The sequence below is a fragment of the Rhea americana genome, unplaced genomic scaffold, assembly GCF_003343005.1.
Source record: "Rhea americana isolate MKP2758 unplaced genomic scaffold, rheAme1 scaffold_21, whole genome shotgun sequence".
Taxonomy (NCBI): Eukaryota; Metazoa; Chordata; class Aves; order Rheiformes; family Rheidae; genus Rhea; species Rhea americana.
The window spans coordinates 7,316,382-7,325,455 of NW_028186258.1; the positions used below are offsets into that span (position 1 = coordinate 7,316,382).

The 9,074-nt window shown below is 41.4% G+C and overlaps 1 pseudogene; it reads right to left on the bottom strand.

Annotated features, from left to right (window-relative positions):
• Positions 1-391: 391 nt before the first annotated feature.
• LOC146596127 (uncharacterized) overlaps positions 392-9,074 on the bottom strand; it is an 8,908-nt pseudogene continuing 225 nt past the window's right edge.

Genomic DNA, 9,074 nt, shown 5'->3' on the forward strand with positions numbered 1-9,074 from the left:
CYGAGGGAAGGAGGCCTTTGACCTCATGGGTTTTGATTCGTAGCTGGTCACCTAAAATACCCTTCTACTGTAGTCACGTTATCTATTAAGTAGGGATGGAAATTTTACCAAATTCTAGTAAAAGTTGCCTTTATTTTGGTCAGGTACTCCTTGTTTTGCCATTCTTGTAGATAGGCTGATCTGACACACTACATGGAAACGGTGAGTTTCTGTCCACCTATAATAATGGTTCAGGTGAAAACCAAAGCCTTTTCTCAGATGCATCTCTCTGCCTGTAGTTGAATAAAGCACATTTGGGACCTACAGCTGCCCATAAGCCRTTTACTGAGGGCTATTTGCTTACACCACTAAGTTAGTACACCACCAAGTCTGTACACCACCCAGGCATCCTCTAAGGTGTTTCTCTGCATGTGCAACAAGGTGTTAACATCAATCCTGTCTCTATTTCAGGAGCCCCTTACAGCATCAAGCCAACTAGCTGAACCATTTACCTGAAAATGCTCTTGGCCCCTTCACTGTACYCCTCTGGAAGCTCTTTGGCTAGGCTGACTTTTTGGATATTCTCTCTGAGATTAGCTTCTAGTCATGCCTGGTCCAGATACTCTGGGTTTGCAGATGTGATTCTCTCTGCCAGCTGAGTCTGGCTCTGAAGCACTGAGCAGATCATTCCCTGCAAGACAGTTTCTGTCACAAGGACATGCTTGTGGAACAACTCAGCTCCTCCATCTGCTGCTGGACCTGCTACAGTTTGTCAGGCACTTTCTTCTCCTTTACAATGAGTGAAAAACAATAGCCCTCCACCTGCACCTGCACCTCGCAGGCACCTGAAAAGACAAAACAACGTCTATTGTGTGACTTGCATCTGGTTAGAATCCAACAAAGAGATGCCTAAACACTTCTGTTTCTGCAAAGCTACACRCATGGAGCAATAGTTGTCTAGTGATTGACTGTGAAAGGAATCYATAAAATAAGCTCGTTTCCCATTTCCTTATCGCTGCCTTTGCTCTGTATGCATTTGCTATATAACWGAGGTATTTGCCAGCTGCAAGCCAGCAGACTTCATATAACTTCCGTAAGCGCACAGGGCCAAAATCATCCCTGTTACAGCTGCTCTGACTTCYTTCTGGTGAAATCAATAGCCTTTCCACCTGGCTAAATCTGAACTATCTTTTCTGTTTGTTCATTTAGTGAAAATTGTAGGGTATTGGATGAGTCTTTCTGAAAAGCATATTGCAAATCCATCCTAATCTTCCATGAGACACCTCATTGTTTTCCTGTTCAGTTCCACCAACTTGAGGCTTTTTTTTCCCCTTGAGTTTYGGGGTTGTTTCTGCAATGTCATGAAGGCAGGGGCTGGAGTTAGTGGCATGAAATAGCCAGATAGGGCAATACGTCTTTTCAAGATCAGTCAGTCCAAACAGAAACTTGACATAGTACCAATAAACTAGAAATGAGCTAAAAAATGGCAAGTATCTCCAGAAATCTGACATATATCTATGCTGTGTGATACAGCATGTAAAGCTGCAATGCTGTTGGTTTGAGCAGGCTATTTGCAGACAGGGGCCGTGAGGTGGAACCTGACCTGGAGACTGTCCATGGGGCTGCTGTGCACCGCCCTCAGTACCCTTCCAGTCCTCACTGTACTCTGTGACCAAAACCAAGGAATGGCCAAGTGATCATTTTTCTACGGGACATTCAAGTAGGCTTATGTCATCTGCAACAACTTGTAGAGAATGCTGTTAATTCATGTGGTCCTGATTATTTTAATATTGGCTTCAGTTTATTCTTGTCTTTTGTCTGCTTACCATGCTCCTGCTGCGTATGCTCTAGACAGGCTGCAAGACTAGTAATGGGAGTGCAGCCAGAAAGTCCTTCAGCTTTGGGGCAGCCTTCTTCATGGCACAGTGATCCTCATGCTGCTTGTTGAAAGCTTTAGCGRTATCTGAGAACAGGGTGTCAATGGCAAGTACACTTACCAGCTTTGTTGTGAGRGTCCCCTCCTTTCTGAAGACCCCTGGAAGAATTAAAAACCCAAAGGAATTTAAGAGTTAGCAGTAGAATAAATCAACCAGGGACTCAGGGAAGGGATGAGAGAGGGAGAAAGGAATTGGTATGAAATCAGCTTAGAAACTTCACTTATATGCCATGATCAGATTCTTCATTTGACTTTGCTACCTCTGGCTGCCTTCCTCAGTCACTTCAAAATAAAGGAAATGAAGTGAAAGTGAAATGAAATGAAAGTCAAAGGCAATCTGAGTAACTCATGGGAGGCAGGTGACCATTCATCTTTATGAAGCTGAAGATGATTAAGTCATCCTGGAACACAGTTTTTTTTTTTTTTTTTTTTTTTTTTTTTTTAAAAAAATTTCTTTTTTTTTTTTTTTTTTTTTTTTTTTTTTTTAAAAAAAACTCTCACTTTCTGTGATGTTCCCAAATCTTGTACTTAACAGAGCAGGAAGCTGAAGCCAGATCTCCTGAGTGCCCAGCTTGCTATCTGTTAAACTTAGCTGAGAATTTTCCATGAAATGTGTTATTTGGGATTTTGTCTATTTTTTTTTCCAGGGAGAAATGCTGATTTGCTGAAATCAAAACTTTACAAGAGGAAGGAGAGATTCTGAGAAAATTATTAGCAAAACTGTTTGGTGCAGGAGTAGGGGGCAGCACTGAAATTGTTTAAACCACCCATATCAGCAACTTCAAAACAGCACAAAAATTGTGATGGTCTTTTACTTTGAAAAGTAAATTGACTATTGAGTCATTCATCTCACTTCCTATAAATTTCTGGAAATACACCRTATTGTCCAAGAACCCTCCATAGTTAGCAGAAACACATAACCTGTTATCAACCTGAGACTAGATCACGCTGAAGAGTTCTCTGACACAAAGTACAATATCTCTGTACCAGATGCTCAAGAGCAAAGGCAAAGAACTGCTCGGTCTGTAGCTATGGCATACGTTTTCTGCACAAGGCTCTCACCCTAGCTGCCAGGAGGAAAAAGACAGGGATCTTGCACTTAGTAATTAAAAATCATCTTGGTGCCACTGAAATTGAATAAAAAATGCTGATTTACAATAGCTGAGGATCTAGATCAGTAATTTTTCATACCTCCACTAGATAAAAGTTTTTCTTAAGTAAGCAACTCCTTCCTCCTTATACAAATGGAATATATAGGCTAAGAGTTTCAAATCCTCTTAGAGCATGCTCAGTTCACAATAATTTTAATTAGAATTTGACATTCAAATGCCTTAGGTAGCTTTAGAAATTGCAGAACAGTTGCACCTATACAACCACTGGAGCCCTAATTAAAAGTTCAGTTATCCAACTGGAAATCAGAGCAGTGGTTCCATGACAGCATTCCTAGACCATAGTTTGTTTTACAAACCTACAGAAACCTAATTGCATCTCCTGAGCAATGGAATACATGATCCTTTTGCTAGCAGTATTTCCAGCAAATGTCAGAGAGGTTTGTTTTTTTATAGAAGGAAAACTTCAGTCTCAGTTTTAAACAATAAAATCTTTTTTAGTAAGTTTCCCTGATGCCAAATTAATGCTGAATGTGCTTTATTTTGCTTTTCTGTTTTGCTTTTAAGTGTCTAAGTTTCTTTAAAAAAGAAAAAAGTGTAGAGAAGGAAAGCATATTTTTTCCCAATAAAAGAATGCATCATAATAATAGACAGAAATGGAGAATCTGTTCTCTGGAGTGCCATAGAAGATCAAGAGTTATGTCACTTAACTCAGAGATGTTCTTTCAGATTTACACCAGCATTAAGAGAAGGAAAATTTGTTCCTATCCGGTTCCATCTAGTTCCATAAAATTTATTTAAAGTAGAGTCAATGAATAAGTAAATATTTCATTAGACTACCTGAGGAGTATTATATCGAACTAATTTGAGGAAAAGTTCAGAGTAAAATCTGTAATCTACAATATTGTAAAATCAGAGCATCTTACTCATTGGGCTGGAAAAGTTGTCCYACTTTGTCGCAGGTTTTTCCTTCGTACAGAGTTATTTTGATCTACATTGGCATTTCTATGTAATAAATACAATGAATTGCATGTTCTGCAATATGTAAACTTTTTTAGGCTGTGCTTCCTGTAAATAACTATGGGGGGGGGAGAAGCCTTGAATTTTCCTCCATTTCTACTGAATTTAGCATTTTTCACTTCCTGTCCTAAATTGTCCCAAAGTGGCTACCCATTAGCAGACCAGCAGTGACTTTTAGAAATGCTTGGCAGTTTGTAAAGCACTTAGATTTCTTCTGGACGAAAAGCATTGCATAAATGTGAAGTCATTACCATTTAACCTTCTCTTTTATAACTGCACGTTTACAGTCTCTGGCAGCAGATCTGCACTATTATTTTTTGTTCCTACTGACGGCAGAAAGGGAGGTGCTGATAATTTGTGTACATGTGTTTCTTGTGTGCGTGTGTCCATTTCAGCATGGGAGCGTTTTTGGATGAATACCAGAACTTATTAATTATCACTTTAACCACTATTCACAAAGCTGGGTAATGAGGTGGGGGGAACTTCCAAAGAAAATAGTTAAAATCTTATTACTGATGTTTCGGCAGGGCTGCCTTGCATGCGCAAGAAGTGGCTCCTGCTGGGAAATATGTCTTTCATAATGTCTTTTCCAAAATGAGGAGGAATGGCTTCACACAACAGTTTTGTTGACACCTTCACATAGGACTATACAGACTAGATAGGAAATGCTGCACTAATCAGGATAGAGACGTGAGCGGACTGAGAGCAGGAGGGCTGGGCTGGATCGGACGCGTCTCCGCATGAGCGGGTCGGCCTCTGCCGGCACCGCAAGGCTGGACTCTGACCACCTCAAGCCCTCCATTAAATCATAAGTCACTGGGCTTCAGGTTCAGCAAATGCAAGAAGTATGTGGCCCAAAGAAAGAAAAAAGCTCATTCAAAATACCTGATAAAGAGCAGATCCGAAGGGTTCTGAGGAGGGCAGGACGCTGGTTTCTCTCACCTCTCCCAGCAGAGCCTGTAGCTTTCCCTGTGCCTTTTGCAGCTCCACCAGCAGACACCTTCTCCTCTCCCCATCCATCTGTTTCCGAGCCAGCATCCAAGTGCTTTTGTAAAGCTTGGCTACTTTAGAGAAAAGGCAATGCCTGAACCCTGAGAAGCAATCAGAGGTAATCTATCAGGTGATGCCTGATGATGTGCTGGCACCAAGCTCTTCTACCGATCTTTGGTTAAATGGAGGCGGCTTTTTCTGCTCTTTAGCCTCCATTACATGCCCTGGCATTACCACTTGAAGCTGTTACCTGCCTATCGTCACTATATCACATACTTCATAATTCCCTGTACCAAATCCTACCTCCATCTCCCAAGCCTGTCTTGGGACAAAATGCTGGAAAAAAACATTTTCCAGACAGTTCAGGAAACCTTAAAAAAAAAAAAAAAAAAAAGGTAAAAGAAAGTAGGGTCAGATCTACTTCCACTTGTTTTTTCTGTTTGTTTTTTTAATTACAAAGTGAGGACACTAACTCTTACAGACCTTGCAGCAAGGCCTGTTCAGCTCAGATACTAAACAGTTACTCTGAGGACAGATCCAGCCTTGCAGAAAAATTCCTCACGTGTTCCCTTGACAGCTCTGTCAGTTTTGTTTTGTTTTGTTTTGTTTTACACAAAATTCAAAGTATCAGGAAAGGCTTTCAGCATGAATTTGAAATTTTAAAAAGCAGTTGTATTTCAGATGAAAAACCTGGACTATGACAGTGCAGTAATAAGTAAGAATGATAGACAATTAAAAGTAGCAGTGATAGCTTTATTCCTTCATTGGAAAATAAATGAATAATCAGCAATGACATTTGTCTTGGGAATGTTTTATATGTTAATGCATCAGTGTAGTGTGCTACTGTTGACAATGACGGTTTGGAACATGCCTCTCTTGAAAAATGAATGCAAAAATTGCTTTTTAAGTATGAAGAAAGGATACTAAAGAAAACTTGTTAAACATCTGATGGCAGTTGTCATGCATAAGAAGACCTCAGCTAAGATGACAGATGAGGAAGGAACTATTTACCACCTCCTGCATCCTTGTGCAGCCCCACAGGGCAGGAGTAGACCCCTCCATGTAACAGCAGTGGCCAGCTTGCTTCGCCAGCCGTGTTGCAAAATCTCTGTAGAAGAGGCATAGGCAGCTGGGGCTGGCAGAGCTAGGGACCCCCCGTGGGATGCCCCGGGCTGGAGCTGGTGCTGCAGCTGCACCACGGCACGGCCGTCCCGGTGCTGCTGCCTTGATTCCTCCTCCCGCAGGGTGTTTGCTCATCCTGGAGTCCTTGCACYAGAGCCATCTCACCATGTCACTGCCCTGCCGAGGAAGACGCCTGTAGCCCCATTTCTCTGCCCAGTCGGCCAAGCCACCTGCAGGGAGGGAAAGCCCTTTTCCCAACACGATCACTCCAGGCAAGGACAACCGTGGATCTGGTTGCTCACCATGACACAGTCAGTAACTCTTTCCCCTCCATCCACATCCATGCTGTCTTTCTGCTGGATRATGGGTGCTGCTTTCTTACCTCTTCACAAGTAGCTGAGAGACAGCAACAGCAAAAGGTGGACATGCTTATCTGAAAAAAGACCCAGAAAAGGGGAATGCAAGGGTAAAGCATCCTARTGGGACTTTTAAGCAAGTAAGAAGACTCGCACAACAGGCGAATAACAGCACCCCCAATTGCAAAACAATTGCAACCCAAATAAAGTCAGGATTTCACGTCACGGCCAGTCCGGGGACTTTCCAATGCAAACTGCTCTCTTGCCCAAATATTCACTGCTAACCTTTCCTTTCAAGTCTGCAGTTTCACTTTCAGCAAAGTAATTGGCTTCTGACAAGTCAGCCGCTCTCCTTCTGCAAACAAACCTGGGATTATCAAACARATACTTTGCAGCTGAAGGAGTGACTTTCTCCCCAATCCCAGGCTAGTGGGCTGGGGCGAGCTGGGGGAAAGCCGATCTCTGCATGTTCTGGGAGAAATAGGGCGAGCTGCGGGCTAGCTGGCGGCAAACAGCATTTCCCTGCGTGCTGAGCAAGTGTCATCGTGAAAACATGGCCTGCACCTCCAACAGGACATTTTTTTGTGCAAATAAACATGGCAGATTAGGACCAGTTGTGGATATGTTAAGCAATGCTCACCTTTGATCTGCGTGATTATTTCCATACTGTGTATTGTGTCTTCTCTGAACGACGTGTCGCGGCAGGAAGACAATCCTGACCGACCGATCCAGCACGGCGTTTCAGTAGATGTTTGCACCAAGCCTTGTGGACTCRGAAAGCTTCAATGAGCGTTTCTGATTCCACACTGATTGACCAATTTCTTGTATGTTCTGTTCAGTTAGACAAAATTCAGCCTTACCATTACCGTTTAAGACAAATTTCATTCTAACAGAGCAACCAGGGAGTTATAGTGCACCTGAATGGCTAAATTTGTCAGTGTATGCAGTGATCTGTAACAGCAGCGCTAGAACTCAGATCCTCCTTTAGACAAAACAAAAACTAAGCAGATGGGCATTTCCCTCCTGGCTCTCAAAGGAGCCTTATTTATTTTTTAGAGGGCTCCTGTAATACAGTTTTCAGCCAGTAAAATGCAGAGACATAGACTCAAAAGAACTTTTTACATCTCTTTATCCACAAAATTTAATTTTTAAATAAGAAATTCACATCTCCCATGTGCTTGGGTGAATGGAAATTGAGACTCCAAATTGCTTATTATTAACCACAATGAGCTGGGCTGRTTTTGCTTTTTTTCCCTCAAATCCCCTCCCCACTCCTCTATGACATCTTTTCTCTTTCCTACCAATCTTTCAACCACGAATCCCAAGTTATAGTCAGATTTGTGTCTCAGTCTAAGGTTTCCTGCCCATTCTCTTATTCATACAAAATGGTGCAATTAATTTATTGCAGTCTCACCGCAGTTGTTTTATTCATCGCAAATGTAAAGCTCCTGTGAAGTAGGCCCAAGAGAGGTAATATCATTTTAACAAAACTGTCCCGATGAAAGAAAGTTGAGAATCCAGGGAGAAACAGTGGGCTTATATACTTAGAGTGTGTTTCTTGGATAACTTTTCTTCCAATAAAACATTATTTCATATGATAACGAGTATACAGCCTGTTCAGTGAAGAAACTACACAGTAAATAAATGTGGAAAAAGTCAGAAAGGACAAATACTGTTGGTGGACTCCCAAATTAATCTTCATACACTATGGYAAAATAAATGAAGAATCTACTCTTACCTTGTGAGTGGGTCAGGGGCGAAAATGTAATCTTCCTGAAAGAGTGTGCATATCTAGCATAGAAATTATCAAAGTTACTCCATAGGTGTTAAAGTGTAGCTGTGATGGATGTTAAGGGACTGCTGGCCATATTCAGAGAGCCAGTCTTAGGGCACAGGAACTGCCTGGGGGCTGYGGATCCCCTCTTAGGAAGAGGATCGTTGATCCACAATAAAAGGAGATCTGTGTCATGGGGATCTCAGAACCGAAGCTGTTTTTGTAGTATCTTTTGATCAATTAAGGCAGCTCAAATGTGTGCTGGTTATGCATGATGATATTTCAGGCTTTGCAGGAAAACAGGGGCGATCCTACAAATCAGCTATCTGAGCAAGCTGCCATGAGGTTAGATGGCCTTTTAATGAATCTGGGCTGCATTTTGTTTTGCTTTGCTTGAGTTAGGATCTCAGATAGAAACCTTGACACGTATAATTATGTTTTATGGACTGTAGATATGCACTTAGTTTGAATCTTACTATCTGAAATGGTAGGGAAAGGTGTTTCTAAATTTTTGTTTACAGCCTAGCTGACACAGAGATTTATTAATGTCAGATCAAAATGCTGAAGTGTTTTCTACCTTTCTTGTATTTGACTTTTTTCTTATTATTATTTTTCTCAGTCAATACCTGAAATCTTCTGAGGTTACATTAGTCTGGGCCATTGACAAATATATGCCATTCTGCTTCTAGTCTATCTCTGTAGTCCAACAAATTTTATTGTAGTTCACTTTAATGCCTGTATAGAACATTAAAGGGGTCTACATATTTAAAAAAAAAAAAAAAAAAAAA